Genomic DNA, 19,501 nt, shown 5'->3' on the forward strand with positions numbered 1-19,501 from the left:
TTCCTGAAGAACAGGATTCGTTTCATTACAGGATTATCTCTTGGGGCTGGACTGCTTTTCTTTGCCCTTTTCAGACTCTTTGTATGACAGGAAGGGAGATCATTGATCCCGCCTGTCCGTTTGGCCACCACCTCCTGGACGCTCTCCGCTGCCCCTCCCTGGAGTGGTTGGCAGCCAGCTGGGCCAGGAGGGGCATCCCTCCTGGGGAGAGCTTTGAACCCCAGGATTGCTGCCCCTCAGCCTCCCAAGTGCCTCTGGCTGCAAGGAGGTCGGCAAATTAGTCCATCCTAGTGTGGGGAGTAAAAATCCTGACTGCTGAATTTCCCTGTTTTACTGATGGGTGTGGGGGGATTTGGGCCTGGGGGTCAGACACCTGCTCTCTATTTACCTAATGAAGGGCAGAAACTGGCCGTGTCGGGAGCTCCCCTGGAGGACTCACTCTGGCACCTGCTGTGCAGGGAGGCCAGGAGTTAGCCCATGTGGGCTTCTTCACCTTGGCTAAACAAGGGTGTTCAGTCTGTGTGGCTACGTGTAGGTGTCTGTCTGTCTTAACAAGTTCATAGATGCTGGTTAAGAGAACCCCCTGTACTAGATGGCAGCCAACATATCAGCCAGCTCAATTGTGGGATCCTCTTCTTTCCTCCTGCCCTTCTGCCCGGGTGAGAACCTCTCTTTCTCTGGACTTCAGATTTCCACTCAGAAACAAACAGGTAGGACTGAGGGTGTCTCAGGTCCTTTCACACGTCCAAAGTTGGGACCTTCCGGAGTAACTGTGTGTGTGTGTGTGTGTGTGTGTGTGTGTGTAAGAGAGAGAATCTATCTTTAGAGACTGACCCAACAGCATTTTAGGGAAAGTGGAAGCCTTTCACACACCATTGTCCTTCCTTTATAGCATTTAGGGGCTGGGCTTGAGATCCTGCTGGTCCACCTGACTGAGTTTGATGCAGCTTGGGATCCAGCTGCTGTGGGCAGGGTCACCCTGTCCACCCTCCTGGTGGACCAGGGCCGGACACATAGCCGAGGTCAGTCCAGAGACTTCCGAGGGGCACGTAGCGTCCCCCAGCCCCTTAGATGTCCATTCCCCAGTTTCTCTTCCTGGTTCTACATTCGGGGCCCATTCTTGGGCTTCCCCACCCATCCCCCTTCTGCTGTTCTTGTCATCCATTCCCCCCCCCACCCTGACCACACTGTGTTTATTTTCACACACATATCCTTTCTCGCCCTTCTCAGCTAAGCTCATACTAGGATTAGGACTGTGGCTTCCCCTGACAAAAGCCAGAAGATTTCAGACTTAAACCTGAAACTCTATCTCTAATCCAGCTCTCTTGGGTCTGCTTCTGGGGGGAAGGGAGGGAGCCATTGAATGATGGCTGTGTTGGGCGGCTGTTCTAAGAACTCTGAGGAGGGTGTTGGAATTTGCTGGGCCTTTCCTTTGTACACACCTTGATTTTGTGGATTGGAGGCAAGGAGGGGGCCATGCATGTGAAAGACCGGAATTGGGAATCCTAGCCTGTGCTCAGTAATGCAGATTGCATTGGAGTCTAAAACTGCAGTTCTTGTATCCCTACCCACTGTTAGAAAAATCTTGAAGTTTTGTCACTTTGTTGTGAATGGGGATGTGATGGGTCTCTGGACCACACCCTGGGCCCTTGTTAGCTCTGGGTGTGAGTTGGAGGCCCAGGGGACCCACCAGGCTCGTTAGCACTCATCACTGATGGTGCTGATGGAGACTTTGATTCTGTTTATCAGTATCTGGTGAGACTGACCTCCTGTAACCTCCTAGAGAACAGCCCGTTAGGTGGCAATCGCCCTGTTAGCTTCAGTGTCAGCCAGCTCTAGTTACCCTGGCCAGGTATGAAGATTAGGTCTTTCTAGGGGAATGGGCCCCTCTCTCCAGTTCCTGAGATGTGTGTGTGTGCATACACACATAGAACACATATCAACGTGTATGCGTGTGTGTATATGTTATTTATCAATGCTGGGTGTTTTGCATAACAGTCCCTTAGGAAAAAGAAGTGAGGCCAAAGCAAGCTGCCCCTTTGGATAGTGTAGGCAACGTTCCGCACCTGTAGCTACCACCTCTCCACCTAAGGGAAGGATCTAGGTTTTCTTTTTTTTTTTCCTTTAATTATTCTATTTGAGAAAATTAATTAAATGCTTATTACTATGTGCCAAGCATTGTGTTGAGCACTGGGGATACGAAGAAAGCCAAAGACAGGCCCTGCCCTTGAGGAACTCCCATTCAAACAGGAAAGCCAGCTTGCCTAGGGTACCTAGGAGTAGATGGAAGGCATTAACCTGTGTCTGGGGAGAATGGAAGGCCTCCTAGAGAAGGAACCCTTGAGCTGAATCTTGAAATCAGACACTCTTGGTGCCCAGCACATAGTAGGTCCTCAATAAATGCCCTTTCCTTGGTCATTGTATCCTTTCTATCTTCTTTTGTCTCTTGGTGTTGGGCTTGCTTCCATTGATACAGCTTGGTCATTGGCACTTTGTTCTCATCCTTTTCTCCCCATGTTCCTCGCACTCAGCATTTTCCTAGGGCAGTAATTCTACCCCTTCTCAAGGGACAGGCACCTCCTTTACTGCTGTCCCTCAAAGGACTGCTCTAAGTGCTTTGGTACCAATGGGACCTTTCTTTTTCTCATGGGTCTCCTGTGGTGTTTCAGCAGGGCCCTCTCCATGAGGGTCCCATCTGGTCATGTGCTCATACCCAGGTGATTGGTTGGCATGGGTGACAGGGCGGACACCTCTCTGTCCCTGCCCAGTGGTGATACGGCTGATGTTGGGCTTAGAGCCTCCCGTTGGACTAGGATCCCCATCCTTTCCACTTGCAGGTACGCTCGGTAACTGGGGGCTCCCTCTTCACCTCCACCCTTAACCCTTTCCTTGCCTTTCATAGCCTGGCTCCCTCTTCCTTATAGTCTTTGGCCCAGTGACCCTGGCCTCCTTGCTGGTCCTCACACACAGGATCCTCTATCCCCATCTCCCAGCTGGCTGATGGTCTTGCCCTCCATCCTCACCTGAGGCCTCCTGGCTTCTTCAAGACTTGGCTCAACTCCCACCTTCCCAACGACCAACTGGGTCAATACCCCTTGTTTCTGAAATAGCATAATTGTAGTAACAGTCGCTGTTCAGAAGTGGCGTGTGAGTGCACGTGCGCATGTGTGCACGAGTGTGTATTTGTACCCAGGGCTGCTCCAAGGGGACCACCTGAGCCCTGCCCCTCCTACCAGCCGGGGATCCTTTTCCTTCCCGGTCACAGACAGACACTGTCCTTGGTTTAGTGAGCAGCACTCTGAATTTCTGTTAGCTCACGGAAGCTCCCACAGGTTCCTCCCCACTACCCGGTGATTGAGACCACCCTCCTCCCCATTCTATAAGGAGGAACAGGTGGGGTAGGGCAGGGGTGGGGGGCACTCCCCGCCCCATGCTGCTGTCAGCTAGTAATCATAGCTAATGTTTCTGTAACCCTTTAAGAGTTACAAAGTATCTTACTTCTATTACTTCACTGGATCCTCAGCCACTCTGGGAGGGAGGGGCTGCTATCCTGCCCATTTTGCAGATGAGGAAACTCAGATTGAGAGAGAGGCAGCCCCCAGCTCCTAGGTTTTGGAGGCAGAATTCACACCCAGGAGTTCCTGATTCCAAGGCTAGCCCCCCTGCCCTTTCCACACTGATGATTCACACCCATGTGTTCCTGATTCCAAGGCTAGCCCCCTGCCCTTTCCACACTGATGGTTCATACCCAGGGGTTCCTGATTTCAAGGCTAGCCCCCCTGCCCTTTCCACACTGATGGTTCATACCCAGGGGTTTCTGATTTCAAGGCTAGCCCCCCTGCCCTTTCCACACTGATGGTTCACACCCAGGAGTTCCTGATTCCAAGGCTAGCCCCCCTGCCCTTTCCACACTGATGGTTCATACCCAGGGGTTTCTGATTTCAAGGCTAGCCCCCCTGCCCTTTCCACACTGATGGTTCACACCCAGGAGTTCCTGATTCCAAGGCTAGCCCCCTGCCCTTTCCACACTGGTGGTTCACACCCAGGAGTTCCTGATTCCAAGGCTAGCCCCCTGCCCTTTCCACACTGATGGTTCACACCCAGGAGTTCCTGATTCCAAGGCTAGCCCCCCTGCGCTTTCCACACTGATGGTTCACACCCAGGAGTTCCTGATTCCAAGGCTAGCCCCCTGCTCTTTCCACACTGATGGTTCACACCCAGGAGTTCCTGATTCCAAGGCTAGCCCCCCTGCCCTTTCCACACTGATGGTTCATACCCAGGGGTTTCTGATTCCAAGGCTAGCCCCCCTGCCCTTTCCACACTGATGGTTCATACCCAGGGGTTTCTGATTCCAAGGCTAGCCCCCCTGCCCTTTCCACACTGATGGTTCACACCCAGGAGTTCCTGATTCCAGGGCTAGCCCCCTGCTCTTTCTACACTGATGATTCACACCCACATGTTCCTGATTCCAGGGCTAGTCCCCTGCCCTTTCCACACTGACGGGCAGAGGGTCAGACCCATTGTTCTGCTGGGGAGAGGTGTACTGCAGCTCCTGACCATTCCAATGAGGCTGAGGCCACCGTGGGAGGCGGTGGGCTCGCTGACACCCAGGGGGTCCTGACTCAGGAGTGGTGTGCAGGGATGGGCTGGACAAGGCAGAGGGCCCATCCACTCTGAGCTCCTGGCATCCCGGCGGGCAGCAGGGCGGCCTGCCCAGGACCAAGTTCCTGTTTACATTGTTTCCCAGGGACTGCAGGGACCAGCCCAAGGCTTGAATGGAGAAGGGAGGTCTGCCCTGATTCTGTGGAATGTGACCAGGCATGAGGTCACGGAGGGGAATGGCCAATAACCGCCTTCCTTTCTGTTTAAGGCCTGACCTGACTTTGTGTCTTTGCAGAGAGGGAAGGGGAAAAAATGAGTAACCTGATCTGGGCCCGACTGCCCTCCTAGCTGAGCCAGGCTGGGCAGCGAGGAGGAGGAGGACGGGACAGGACGGGACATCCCCCAGCACTCAGCAGCTTCAGGTATGCCCCACTTGAAGAAAACCCTTGTAGTTAGCACATGGAGTCCAAGAACGGGCCAAGGGCCAGGTGGAGTTCTTTAGGTCCTCCGCCGTGGCACTGGGTTTGGAAAAAGCCTTCCCGTCTGGGCTCCAGACCTGGAGGCCTTCATGGTCAGCTGGTCCAGCCAGGCAAGGACTTACAAGGTCACCCTCAAGTCAGAATTCAAATCTGGTTCTCGACTCCCAATCCAAGGGTCTTTCCAAGAAGTTCAGATAACACTTGGTTATGACTCTGATGTGCTTATAGGTACAGCCTATTAAATGTTCTTTCCTCTCTGCTTAGCCTGTCCTGGGCAGGGTCCTGGTGGGCAGTTAGGTGCCTAATAGATGCTTGTTTTGTGGCAGGAAGTTGTTGAAAAAAAATGCCATCCACAGGCCTGGGTATGTGCTGTCCCCTGGGTAGAATTTGTCAGCTCTTTGAGGTCAGGGACTGTCTTAGAAATGAAATGGGTCTTTGTACACCCAGGGCTTAGCACATAGTAGGTGTTAAATAAATACCTGTTGATTGATGATCATAATAGGGACTACCCAGTGTATTTGATTTTATTTTTGACTCCATGATTATTTCTGGGCATCCCCCTTTTTGCTTCTTCCTGCCCCCATCCCTAGTAATAAAAGAAATAATCAAGCAAAGCCAGCCATCACAGCAGCCACGTCTGACAACGTATGCAACATTCCACACCTTTAGGCCCTTTCCTGTCCAGTGAAAGGAGGGAGAAGATCTTCCTCCCTTCTCTCTGGTCCTAAGCTTGGCCATTATCATTGCGGAGACTGGTATTCTGTGGTAGGTGCCCCTCTTGTTTTCCTGGGTCTGCTTGTTTGGACCCTCATTTCATGCGTGTCTTCTCTAGGTTCTCCAGATTCCTCCTGGAGCAGGAATATTCCATTCCAAGGCTCTGCCATGATCGTTCAGACACTTCCCATTTCCCCATCAGTTTGCATTTCTTTATCACTGGCAAAAAATGATGCTACAAATTTTGGGGAGTATCTGAGACCTTCTTTTCTGACTTTGTTGATTGTATGTCCTGTGGTGAGGTCTATTTTTGGACAGGAGGGAGGAGCTGTGGTGACTTTCCTCCAACAATTCCAAGATATTTTCAAGTCATTGGATCCACCCACAGAGTACTGGTGGGCCCATTCATCCCCACAGACCATGCATCATCAGTAATTAATAAATTAATGCTAATCACTTAGTAAATTGCCAAATCTGATGGTCTTTTCCTATTCCTCACATTCTGCCACCTGTGTTTGATACTGTGGACTGTGCCCTCTTGGATTCTCTCTCTCTCTCTCTCTTTTTCTCTCCCCCTCCCTCTCTCTCCCCTTTCTCTTTTTATCTCCTCTCTCTTTCTCTCCCTCCTTCTTTCTCCCATAGGTTTTATCCTCATCTCCAGGCTGTTGACTCAGATTTGTGTTTCTTTTCTGGGCATTATCCCCCATCACTCATTGGCTGTTGGAGATTTCAAGCTATATGTTGTGGAGACAACTCAAACTTAGCACATCCAAAATAACTCACAACTGCTGCCCCTTTTCCATACTTCTCTATTACTGTACAGGAGGGCTTCCACACTGCTTCTCAGGTCCCAGATTCTTTAACTCAGCATAATCTTTGACTCTCCTGCTCCCTCATGTCCACCGCCTGCTGAATACTGTGGAATGCTTGTTTGTCAATTGATTGACTGTTGGCTTTTGCCAATTGGCTGTTTTTGAAGTATGTAATTTTGGATTTGTATTTTTTATTAGTAGTTTTGAGCAAGTCATTAAATGTGATTAATTTTTGAGAATTGCTTATTTGTGTCTTTTGACTACTCGTCTGGGGGGCATGGCTCTTGGTCTTAAAAATTTGTATTAATAAGCCAGAGATCTTGGTTGTTAAACCTTTGTTTGATATAATCGATGCAAAGATTTTTCCCCCATCAACAATTTTCCTTATCCTTGCTGCATTGATTTTGTTCTTTCAAAACTAATTTCACATCATCAAAATTGCCTCTTTTATCTTGCTTCTGTCCATTCTTTGGCTAAGAGTACTTCTTCTTACCATAACTGAAAACTTCCTCTTTAGTGTATTTTAAGTGATTTAATTGATAATTAAATTCACTTTCATGCTCATTTTTATAGAACCGTTCTGTTATATAAACTGAGATCCCCCTATTCAGGTGCTATCATAAAAAGTAGCACTCCCAGTCATGTTATTTTTAAATTAAAAAAGGTTTTATATATCAGTTATATCAATTCTCTCTCTTTCTCTTTCTCTCTCTCTCTCTCTCTCTCTCTCTCTCTCTCTCTCTCTCTCTCTCCCCCACTCTCACTCTCACACTCTCTCTCTCTCTCTCTCTCTCTCTCACACACACACACACACTTTGAGTCTTCTTCCCTAGTAACAAGTGGCATAAGTTAATCAGTCTCTAAGCTCTGTGGCTACAAAAAGTGAAGTCATCCCTGCCCTCAAAGAACGTAGATTCTATGGGGAGCCAGCTTGCACATGCACTTTTCTACGGTGTATGCAAAACAAATATAAGATAAAAGGGTGGAGCTACCATCCCAGAAAGAAAAACAGTTACGAGGAGAAGCCATGAATGACCTTGTCTGTACAGTGCTTGCACCTCTCTGGCCGCCCTGCCTTTCTTTCTAGAGGAGGAAGGAAGTACTTGTCAGTGATCTGAGATTAGTCACTCTGTTCCTCATCTGTGGCTTCCTGGCTGTGGGTTTTCGGTTGACATTGGTGTGGTCAATGTTGGTATTGTACCCTGGTTCTGTTTACTTCCCCCTGCATCAGTTCTGACAAGCTGAGGGTTGGATTTGTCCATAATTTTAGATGCTTCCTTAACTCTTGCCGCCTGATCATTGCTTCTTTGTAGAGAAGGGAAAAGCTGGAGAGGTAATTGTGCCCGAGGGATCCAGAAGAACTTGGGAGAGTCCCCAGTTCAGCGGGGGCAGGGGCGGTTTAAACGGCAGGCTCTGGGTCCACACTGTGCCAGGCCCAGAAGCAGCCTGGGGAGCGTCCCTCGGGATGGTCTTGAGTGAATTTGTCAGCGTGTAACTTGGGTCTCGGGCTTGACTTGTTGCAACAACGATGTAATAGCTGTGGGGGTGTAAGACCCCACAAGACCATGCAAGGGCTGCCAGCACAGGTTCTTTGATCTGCTTTTCTAAGGAAAGCAATCTTAAGGGATTAACAGTCTCACTTTAATCAAACATACATGTATCATTCACTTAGTTCAGGGGGAAAAGCCAGCACCCTGAACTTCAGAGCAAATACAAATAGAAATTACAAACAGAGGCGATATAAACAGAACAAACAGAAATCATTAGACAGGCTTCTCTCTGTCCACAGCAATACATGCAATTACCAGAGAGAGAGAAGCACCTGGGGTTTTCTTCCAAGCCTGGGGGCTCCAGCAGCTCCCCAAGGTCTCCACACCAACGCTCTTCCTGTGCGTGAGCCCCAGACAAAATGCTAACCTGAGTTTATATACCTTTCTTAGGGCCTGAAGGCTTCACACCTAACCAGCAAAAGGGTGTGGGCCTGGTGCTTTGCACCTAGTAAGATTTAATCAAAGGCACTTGATTATTTCAGTGCTCCAAAAGGGAAAACAGTAAAAAAAGTCCCATCCTGCTTAACACCCCACTTGTCTGTGTAGCCATTTTATTTCCTGTTTGAGGTCTTGTCTTTACCTTTGGAGAAAAGGTCTGTGTGGCCTAAAGTATGTGCAGCGGTTGGTCCTCAGCTCCTTCCCCCCTGTGTGACCTGTGTGACTGGACAAACCTCTGAGCCTCAGTTTCCCCATTTGCAAGTAGACGGATTAGAACGCAGGGTAGGTTTCACTACTCTTTGAGGCAGCTCTGACTTCAAATCCAGCCTGAGACCCTTCCTCCTGTGTGACCCTGGACCAGTCATCCTTGTGTGAAATGAGGCAGGGGGACAAGCCAATCAACCTGAGGTCACTTTCAGCTCTGGATCTTAATTAGGATTACTAATTAGATACTCTATAAATGTGAGGTGTTAATGAACCAGTGGGTTTAGCACTGTCACGGAAGCCAGAGGCCTGGGCACAGGTCCCACATCTGGCACTCACTGCCGGTGTGACCCTGGTCGAGTGGTTGTGTCTCTTGGAGCCGCAGTTTCATGTATTCATCACACGTCACATTTATCAACACTCATGTTTGCCGTGCCTTTGGTTTGCTTTGCAAAGTGTTGGCTGCCCTGGATGTGTGAATTACCAACATAATCGCTACTTGACATGCAGTGGGCATGAGGAGGAACCACCAGCCAGGCTAGAACTCTTTGCAGAACCATTCTGTTCTGCCTCGTTTTAGTCGGTTCACAGGACTTGCCCGGGTGAGGCTGGGTTGGCTAGGCCTTGATGCCTTCCCTGGCCCTCCAGGCAGCTTCCCATCTATGACTGAGGGCTGGGGCCACTTGTTGAGGACGCTGTGGACTAGCCTCTTGGGCAGATCAAGGGCACCTCGGCTCCAGCCAGGCCACCACGGAATCTGCTTTGGAGCTCAGCTGGTAGTAAAGCGACTATGTGACCGATGGCATTCCTGGATACGTGAACACCTATCTGTTTTCATAGAGACGTCTTAATAGAGATTAAATAGGAAATGAAGCCTCCAGAAGTGATGTTGTCGGGCTGTGCTGGCATTGTGTTTTGTATGTGGGCGGGAGGAGTGGAGCAGCTGCAGGCGGGCAGGGTAATGGGCAGAAGGCTCCTTGGGCCCGTCCCTTCCCTTCTCCAGGGCCTTGAACCACATGGTGTAAGACTCCTTCTGTTTCTAACTCTGGGACCCTCAGTGTGCTAAAGCTGTGAAAGCTTGTGCGTCAACAAGTATTGATTAACCACTCCTCCGTGCCAGGCACGCAGACCCTCAGCTTCCTCGTCTGTAAAATGGGATAATAAAATCACCCACCTCATCAGGCTGCTTTAGAAACCAAACCAAACTCTGTCTACTGAGTGCTTTGGCAAACACTTCTCACTGAGGGGCAGCCTGGCGTCATGGGGTGGAAAGGGCAGGCCTTGGCATCAGGAAGACCTGGGTTCAGATCTTGCCTCTGATGCGTCCTGACTGTGAGCCCGAGCAAATCACTAAACCTACGTTGGGTGGACTGGAAGCTCCCTGCGGGCAGGGACAGCTCCTGTTCATTCCTACTCCTGCCACACCCGTTTCTGTTGATCTGACTGCCTGGCATCTCTGGCTTAGGAGAATCGTCCTTGGGAATTGTAGTCTGGTTTGGGAGGGTCTGTGCCCCACCACCCTCCCAAAGAATCTCGGTTACGTTTTTAAAAGAGTCACTCTCAGAGGTAAACCTGCGTCCCGTGTGGGCTGTTTGGAGAGGGCAGGGGAGAACCAGGGCAGAAAAGCAAGGGCATTTCCAGCATTTGTGAAAGGTGCCCCATCCGAGTTTGTTAGAAGGCTGGGGGAATCACGCCTCTGCCCTTGCTGTCTCCGTGACCCTGGGCAGGTCGCTTCTTGGGACCTCAGAGCCCCCAGTCAAACAGGAGCACCTGCCTGAAAGGGTCATTGGGACTATGAGCCTGTGCTGGGACCTCCGTGGTATTGTGAGTCGATGAACGGGCGTCTCTTCTGGTTCATCGTCCGGGGCATCAGGAGGTTGAGTGACTTTCCCCTAGTCCCGCGGCCTTGGGTGGCAGATGCCCTATCCCATAGGCCACCTTGTTGGGACATGGAAATGACCCCCAAGCTCGTGCCCAAGATCTCTAGGGTTCAAGCGTGTGCTTACTGGGTACTAAGTACCTGTCACCCTGGGTGTAGAGCCAATCTCACGGGCTAGGGTGGGCCAGGATTTCCTTTGAGAGAAGTCAGCCCCGTCCATCCCTGTGGAAGACCAGACAGAGATGTCTTCAGTTCTGAGGGGGGAGCAGGAGATGAAGGCAGAGATGATGGATGAGGCCCTGAGCAGAGATCAATGGGAGCGACGCGCCTTCGGACGAGTCTCATTTTTCCATTTCTGGCTGGGGAACGTTTAGAGGTTACTCTCTGGACAAAATTGATGGGATAGAGATGGAAGCATCAGTAAATTTCAGGGACGTTTGCCTTCATACGCAGTCAAAGGAATGCTCCCTGTCATAGCTGAGACCCTAGCCCAGGCTCCTGAGCCCTGTCCTTTGGGACTATGGAACAGGCTTCTCATGGAACTTGGCACTGGTCAGTGTCGGGGGCAGGGGAAGGGGGTTCTTGTAGCTGAGACTCTGTGACCGTTGTAGTCAGCACTCAGAGTCCCTTGGCCTGGGAGGAAGAAAGAGGGGCCGTGGATGCCTTTGGATTTTAGGACTTCATGAAGTTCCTTATTGGAAGCCTAAATGTGTAGTTGGCAGTATCTCTTTCTAGGGTCCCAAGAAGACCTCCCGGGTTTCCACTGTTAATCCCCCTTCTCCCAATAGTAACTGTGTTGTGTTTTATGCTTAAGTATCTGTGTTCATTTGCCTTTTCCTCAGATAGAATGGGAGCTTCCTGAGAGCAGAGACTGTCTGGTACCCCTGCACCTGGCACATAGTAGGTCCTTATTAATGCTGTTGAATAGATGGTCCAGAATGGTGATGAAAGCGCGGGAGGTTGCTCTCGGCCTTTTTTCTTCCCGGGGCAGGTGGGCAGCTGACGCTTCTTCCACATCTGCCCTCATTGGTGCCAAAGGAACCTGGATGTGCGGGCACAGATGGCCGCTTCTCAGCACCTGCCAGCATCTGGCCAGCCATCCTTGTTTGAGAATTGCTGACTCCCGGCGCCTTGGATGGGCAGGAAGGGAAAAAGGAAGGAGGAAGGGAAAGAAGGAAGCGCGCATTTAGTAGGTGGCTGCTACGTGCAGGCACCGTGCTGGGCGCTTTGGAGTTATTATCTCATTACCCTGTTGTACAGTCGAGGCAGGCAGGGCTTACACACTGTGTGAGGCTGAATTTGAGTTTCCAGATTTCAGGCCCCGAAAGGCCTGGACCTTCCACATAGGTGTCTGAGTGGCTCTTAATTCACTCCCCACCCACTCACTGAGCGCCCACTGTGGGCGAGGACGGGCGCTGTGACCCAGAGGGCCCAGCCCCAGGAGGGGCAGGCAGCCCCGTCCAGGCTCAGCTCAGTCCCTTGTCCCTCGGCCCAAGGCTGCCCTCCCCTAGTGTTGGAGGACAGCTGCTCGCCCCTGCCCATAGTGGGTCCTTTCAGTTTCTCTTGAAAAGGAAATGCCAGGAACAGGTGGGCTGTTTCTCAGTGCATGACGTCAGTCCAAATGCATTTAGGGGACAGGCACATCCAAATGGATGGGCACTGCTGCCTCACGCAGCCAGAAGTTCTGCTGATACAGAGAAGAGGGTGACCTTCCCTCTGGTGTCTCCTGCCCATTTCCTTGTAAATCCTTCTGCATCCCAGGAGTGGGGCATCTCTGTTCTCTCTGCTTCCATCTTCTTTGAAGGCCAGAGACACTGGTGGCAAGTTCCGCCTGCCTTTGGGTGGAGGCCGGCAGGGCCGATTCATCTGCATCCTTCCTCAAAGCTCAGAGAGACATTGGTGGTGGGAGGGGTGGGTCCCTGTCTTTTCCTCAGAATTCCAGGGTGGTTTCCTATGTATTCAGCCTTATCTGGGCCAAGCCTAGACAGCCAGACTGCCGTTGGCCTAAATTTGTTGAAATTTGTATTAATCAACCAGAATTTCTTAATTATTTTATATTTTATTTTTTTAATGAACACTCATTCCTTTTCTTTCCTTTCGCCTCCCTCCCCCTGCTTAAGAGAAAAAAGATCCCAAACCCTTGGAACAAATAGGCCTAGTGAAACAGGCCCCATCCCACCGTGGCCACAGCATTTCTTCAGCATCCGCTTGGTGCCAAGCATGATGTTAGGTTCTGGGTATACAGTCTGACCTCAGGGAGCTCGGGTTCCATCTGTGCCCTGCCCCCACGTACATGCACAGCCTAAGTAGGGTAATATGGGGTGGGGGAGACACTAGCAGCTGGGGGCTCAGGAAAGCCCTCCAGACACAGGCAGGAGGAGGAGAGTCAGGATGGGGCGTAGCAAATGGGCTGGTTTGAGTAGAATGTAGAGTGAGTTTTGTCTCTTTTTTAATTTAATTTTTTTTGGTCTTATCTACTTTTTCCGGGTTGTCACTTAGGAAACTGAGGTACCAGGTGAGTCCTCGGACAGCTAACTGTCTGTCTCCGTGAAGTTATTGGTAATGCTCCAGCCCTCTGCCTTGACTTACCCGGGCATGTCACAAGTGGCCCATTCTTGACTATTAAAAACAGTGGCCTTCGTGTTCTGGTATTTATTACAGGAAAAGTAGAAAGCTGGATTTTATTAAAGGAGGAGGGGGGAGAGAGAGTGCCTCATTGTTCTGAAACACATTCATTAAGCCTACTGAATAATGCAGTCCTGAAAACTAGACAGACCTGTACACAGGGCCAGTGGGCAGTCGGAGGCGATGTCCACAGGCCCCTGCCATCCAAGGGCCCCAACGTCCAGCGGAGAAGCCAGGACCTTCCTTTGCTCTGACCTCAGTGGGTTTGACTCTCGCCTGCCCAGGGAGAAAGGGATGGCCTGGGTCAGCTGCAGCCCAGCCCCCATCAGCATGTGAGGCCTCTGGGGGAGGCGGAAGAGAAGCGCCCTTCTCAGAGGAGGATTATTCTAGGCAGCTGCTGTTCTGGACTGGAAGCAATTTGCTCTTGGCCGGCTTCTGTCTGGCTTTCTCCTGTGCGGCCAGCTCAGCTGTCGAATGCTTCCAGCAGGGAATGAGGACTAAGTCCTAAGGCGTTCTTAGATGGTGCTTCCATTGACATGACTCTTCCGAAAGCTGCTGGTTTAAGAAAAAGACAACTGTCTTGGGATTCTGGCCTCCTAGAATCAGGCTTGCATTCCCACAGACAAGTGCATTTCAGAGAATCTTTGAATTTCACAGTTGAAAGAGGCCACTGGCTGCCTATTTTAACCAACCAGACCTGAAAAAGCATCCCCTCTCTGATATTTCGGATCAGATATTTCTGTATTATGGTACGGCATCCCATAGTGTCCCATATGAGGTCATCAGCTGGGCCCACTCTGAGACAGCCCTCCTCCGGACACTCATTATCAATGTCCTTGAACTCGGATGTCCAAAAAGAACACAGCCCTCCAGATGCAGCCTGGGTTCTTCTCACCACTAGAGAAGGTGCCGGCTTCATCGGTGTGATGTGGGGGTTTGTATACAAGAGGAGAAGCCCTCCACAGACAAGGCTTTCCACCGTCCCGTGCCTTGGTTTCCCCAGATGTAGAATGAGGACCAGATGGCCTCTGGAGTCCCCGAACATCCCTTCCTCCCCTGCAGAAGCTCCCATCCACCCGGCCGGGTCCCAGGCTCAGGATGGAAGGAAGGCGTCCATGGGGTCTAGCATTTCTGATGTGTCTCTTTTTAACCTGTGCCCAGAGACACCCCCCCCCCCCCCCGCACAGTAATTATCCTTTCAGATATGTAGGTTGGTGTCTGCCTCTTCTCAAAGCTTGTGCATTGGAATATTTAGCAGCCTAATTCTTAAGCCAGGTTATTTTTTGCCTGGTGTTCGAATTCATTTTTAGGCTATCATGGGAGCTGGGCTGTCCCAGTGGGAGGGAGTCAGTCCATTTTTTCACTTTGATCGCGAGCTCCCTGAGGGCAGGGACTGTTCTCTCCTTTCTTTGTATCCCTGGTCCTTAGCATGGTGCCTTGCATATAGTAGGCACTTAATAAATGCTTATTTCTTAACAATCTGTGTTTGAGAGGCAGGAGGCAGTGTGCCGAGTCAGATTCAGTTCCTGCTTCTGAGACCCCAGGTTACATGACCCTGGGAAAGTCACTTCACCTTCGGGACCCCATCAGCTCTCTAAGACCAGGTTACAGATGAGTGGACTGACCATCTGCATCTGCGGAGAGACTCTACACGCTGGGAGTCCCTCATGGATGAACCCACAGGTCTGGACCAAAAGTCTCCTTGATGTTAAACCCAGGACCCCAACGTGCCTCTCCTTCACTGGGCTCGGTTCCAGCACTGACCTTTGGTCATTTGTGTTCAAGAGGACATGCTGGTGGCCTGTCCGAGCTGAGTGGCCGGATTCAGGGAGCCAGCCAGAGGGGCTTAAAGGGGAGCAGGGGTCAGGGGGCTTCTGGGCCAGGCTGGTTAGTGAGCCCGGTGAACCCAGTTCCTTTGGGGGGTCAGGATTCCTGTCCCCAGTATCAGACCTGGGTCCTTTCCTGCCTTTGTCTGAAAGCCGGCAATGTGCCTGATGTTTGTGGAGAAGTCACTGCTGGTCTGTGGGGTGGGAGACTCGCTCTCCCTGACCTCCCCCCATCCAAGCCAGATGTTCGGAGGGCCCTCCCTCCATTGCTTCTAAGCACACTGCTGTTCTTGATGGAATGGGGGAGAAGAAGGGTGGCTTTGAATGCCAGGAAGAAAGCCGAGGAGCAGCTGGCACGTGGGCTGGGGGTAGTCTAGATGTGGCCGGTCACAGACCGTCTTCGGAGTAAAGTCCAGCGGTTAGTTACTCTGTTCTTGAGGCAGCAGGGCGGTGCGGTTCAAAGTCCTGAGTTCAAGTTCTTCTCAGGCACTAGCCTGCTGTGTGACACCTCAGTCTTCCATCTCTTACAATAGGCATAATGCTGGCCCCACCTCTCTGGGTCGTTGTGAGGATTAGATGAGGCGATATCACTAGAGTTCTTTATAGGGCTGTGATGATTCTGGGTCCTGTTACTCTCGGCTCTTAGGATTCTGCCGTGAGTAAATGTGGCCAACGAAAAAGTGGGACCACAGAGGGATGTGTATGTGGCTGCAGCGAAGGCTGGGCCTGCAGTCAGCAGGGGAGTTCAGATTCTGGCTGATAGCGAGAAGCTGTGGGGCTCTGAGCCTCAGTTTGCTTATCTGTAAAATGCAGAGGCTTCTCCCTCTGGTCCCTGCCACCCCCGTGACTGGACTGCCCTGATGAGCACCAGCCACAGCCGTTCCCTCTGCCCTTAGAGGAAGAAGGATGCGGCCCCTGGCAGCCCCGTCCTTTCTATTTCAGGGGACACATTGTGGCCATGGCCTTTGTCACACATCCTGTTCCCATGGTCTCCCCTCCCAAGGCCTGGGCGGCCCTTGGAATGGGGCAGGCCATTCTGCTGGGGAACAATGACGAGGTGGCTTGGGAGCGGAGGTGGGGCCTGGCCGGCTCCCTGTGGCCTTGGGAACAGGAGGGGATTGTTCCTCATGGCCCCTGAGCCCCCTCTTTCCCCTCCAGACAGAGCATGAGCTTCTGGAGGGCAGGCCCTGGCCCTGGCAGCCTGAGCATCTGGTGCAGTACCGGGTCACCCAGGCTGGTTTGCCGGACCTGGGGAGGTGAGGCAGGCATCAGCTTTGAGAACCTGAGTTGGGAGGATTCCCGATCCTGCCGGTTACCACTAGTTAGTGCTGTTGGGGGGTGGGGGCCAGTCGGGCACCTCCAGCAGCCCCTGGCCAGCCCCTTCCCCAGCCTTGGAACAGTGTCCTTCTCTAACAAGCGGCAGGGGTGAGGTGACTTCCTCAGGGCCACCGGGCTAGGAAGTGTCAGAGGCAGCCCTCAAACCCATCACCCCATCCCCAAAGCTGTCTGAAGGCCCTTCTCACCAATAAGGTTGTGGGCTTGCCATCTGGAGGGCCCCTAGAGGTCAACGAGCCCAATTCTGCTGATGTGGCAGAGGAGAAACTGAGGTCCAGAGAGTGAAGGGGGCTCCTGCCTGCTGTAAAGAGTAGATGTTTTTTTTGGGTGGGGAGGAATATCTGGGGTTTGCACCCCCTGTGTAAAGGTTGGAGTTACAGCTTTCCACGACTCAGGGTCTTCATCATAACCCAGGCCCACCTGGAGCTTGTCCAAGGCAGCTGCTGCAGCATTTATGAAACAGCTGTGGGGCATCCAAGTGTCAGGGTGATGGGGAGGGGGCACGGAGAAAACTGAGCTCCCCACCCCCTTCCCTAAGAGTCTTCTACCTTCACTGTAGAGAAAAAACGGAGGAGAAAGCCCCCTGTTTAATGATGACCAAGGCCCTCCTCAGTGTCACGGGGCCAGAGGACCCAGGTTTCAGTGTCTCCTCCACTCTGACCTTGACCCAAGTGTGCTTTCCTTCTTTGGGATGTGAGGAGGTCGGGCTGGCCGTCCCTTGCACGCTCTGGCCCGTACTCATCCTGTGCAGGTCATCCTGAATCAGCTCTTTAGAAAAGGCCTTGGACCTGGACTCAGCAAAACTGGGTTTGAATCCCAGCCCTGACACTTCAGGCAAGTCACTTTATGGCTCGTGAGTCTCACTTTTCTCCTCTGAGAAATGGGGATAAAACCTGTGATCTTGATTTCTTAGTGTCTGAGCAGGGAGAGCCAAGACCTGAAGTGTTGCAGAAATGCAGAGCTTTTATCGTTATTTTAACCAGCCAGGAACACCGGGGAAGATGCCCACGTTATTCAACTAAGAGGCAGAGACAGATTGTGAGCTCCTGGAGGGCAGGGACTGCCTTTTGCTTCTTTCTGCAACCTCATGGCTTAGGGTAGTTCCTGGCACATAGTAGGTGCTTAATAAGTTGATTAATTGATCACTTAGGATAGTACCTGGCACATAGTAGGTACTTAATAAGTGTTGATTAATTAATCACTTAGGATAGTACCTGGCACACAGTAGGCACTTAAGAAATGTTGATTAATTGATCACTTAGGATAGTACCTGGCACACAGTAGGCGCTTAATAAGTGTTGATTAATTGATCACTTAGGATAGTACCTGGCACACAGTAGGTGCTTAATAAGTGTTGATTAATTGATCACTTAGGATAGTACCTGGCACACAGTAGGCACTTAAGAAATGTTGATTAATCGATTGGTCCCATAGAAAGAATGCTGGGGCTTAGATTCAGCAGGCCCGGGGTCGTCTCCCTTGGACTCTGGGTAAGTCCTTTCTCTGGCCTTAGTTTACTCTTCTGTAAAGTGAGGAGTTTTGACTCACTGACTCCTAAGGAGCCCTTCCTGTGGTCCTAGAAGGCATCTGGTCGAAGCCCATCTCAGACTCCCCTCATCTTAAAGAGAATCAGAGAGGTGGATGCCCTGTTCATATAGCCAGTGAATGTCAGAGTCAGGATTCCCTGATTTCAGTCTGTGCTCTTTGTACAGTGTCATCTGTGGCCTGCAGGAGGGATCCCCCCCTCCCCCCTTACCTGTATCCTGGGGTGGGCTTGCATGGTCTTCCCTAGGGCCTGTTTCCCCTCAGCCCCAGATAACTTGGCTGCTTGTGGCTAGTGTTGAGTTCAGAGGGGGCTTCCACTCTGGGGGGCCATGCACAGGTACAGGCTGTGGGGAAGGAAGCAGGGAACACAGTTATTTCTGCCTGGCAGCCTTGACCCGCCTGCCCCCAGCTCTGGCTGGGCTGTCCGCCCATCCCCAAGTGGGGAACAGGTGGGCATCTTCCTTCCTCACCCCGGTGGGAATTCAGTGAATAAAGCAAAGCGCCCCCCACCCCAAGCCCCCGCCAGATGTTTTTATTCAGTAGTAAAAGCTTCCTGGCTCTGGGAAAAGAACGCGCTGCATTATTCCAAGAGTGGTCATCCAATTCTGGAGTGCCCATAGCCAACATCTGAACGTTGGGTGGATCTTTTGGCCTTCTTTGGGAGTCTTGTTGGCCTAGTAGGAGGAAGGGGCCTTAGAGCCTGCCTGGTGAGGAACGTCTGAGGCCAGAGTGGCGAGGGCCGCCCGGGCCACACCAGCAGGTCTTCAGTGACAGATGCAGGGATCGAAGTCTGGTTCGACGGGCCAGAGGAGTTGTTTGAAACTGCGAGGAAAAGAGGAACGATCATCTACACGGTGGGAGTCGTCGGATCCTGACGTTCTTGTGGGGTCACTGCACCCCCTTGTGCTGACTGATGTGCCCCATCTCTGCTCTGTCCCCTTTTTGCATTCTCATATTTCTGCGCCTCTTGGGCTCCCCAGCTTGTTAGAGGCCCTTCTTTCTCTACTGTTTTCACACTGAAGGATAGTTTTATTTACAGTAGAAATACAAATAACTCACTTCTGTAGTGCTTTCAAATTCTAAAAGCACTTTGACTCCCATTTCACAGAGGGGGATACTGAGGCCCAGAGCAACAGTGTGACCTGCCCAGAGCCAGGGATCTTTCTGTCTCTTTGCCAGTGAAGAGACGATCGATCATCTCCAGTCCTTGGTTTGGGGACAGACCTGGATACGGACAGTTGTAGGTTGTTTGTTGGCTGGGTCCGAGTGGCGTAAAGTGAACTCTCAGGTGCCCTGGTGGTTCTGGGTCAGGGCATGTTGGTGCATCGCCCCAGCAGAGGCACCAGCAGCACAGAGTTTCATGTGTAGAAACAGCTCTCTCCATCCCTGGAAAAATGCCCATATTATACAGATCTGGGGGCACCTGACGGTCTCCCGCATCTGAGATGTTGTCCCCCAAGGCCACCACAGTTCCCAAATGAGAATGACGAGA

The sequence above is a fragment of the Trichosurus vulpecula genome, chromosome 8 (assembly GCF_011100635.1).
Source record: "Trichosurus vulpecula isolate mTriVul1 chromosome 8, mTriVul1.pri, whole genome shotgun sequence".
Classification (NCBI taxonomy): domain Eukaryota; kingdom Metazoa; phylum Chordata; class Mammalia; order Diprotodontia; family Phalangeridae; genus Trichosurus; species Trichosurus vulpecula.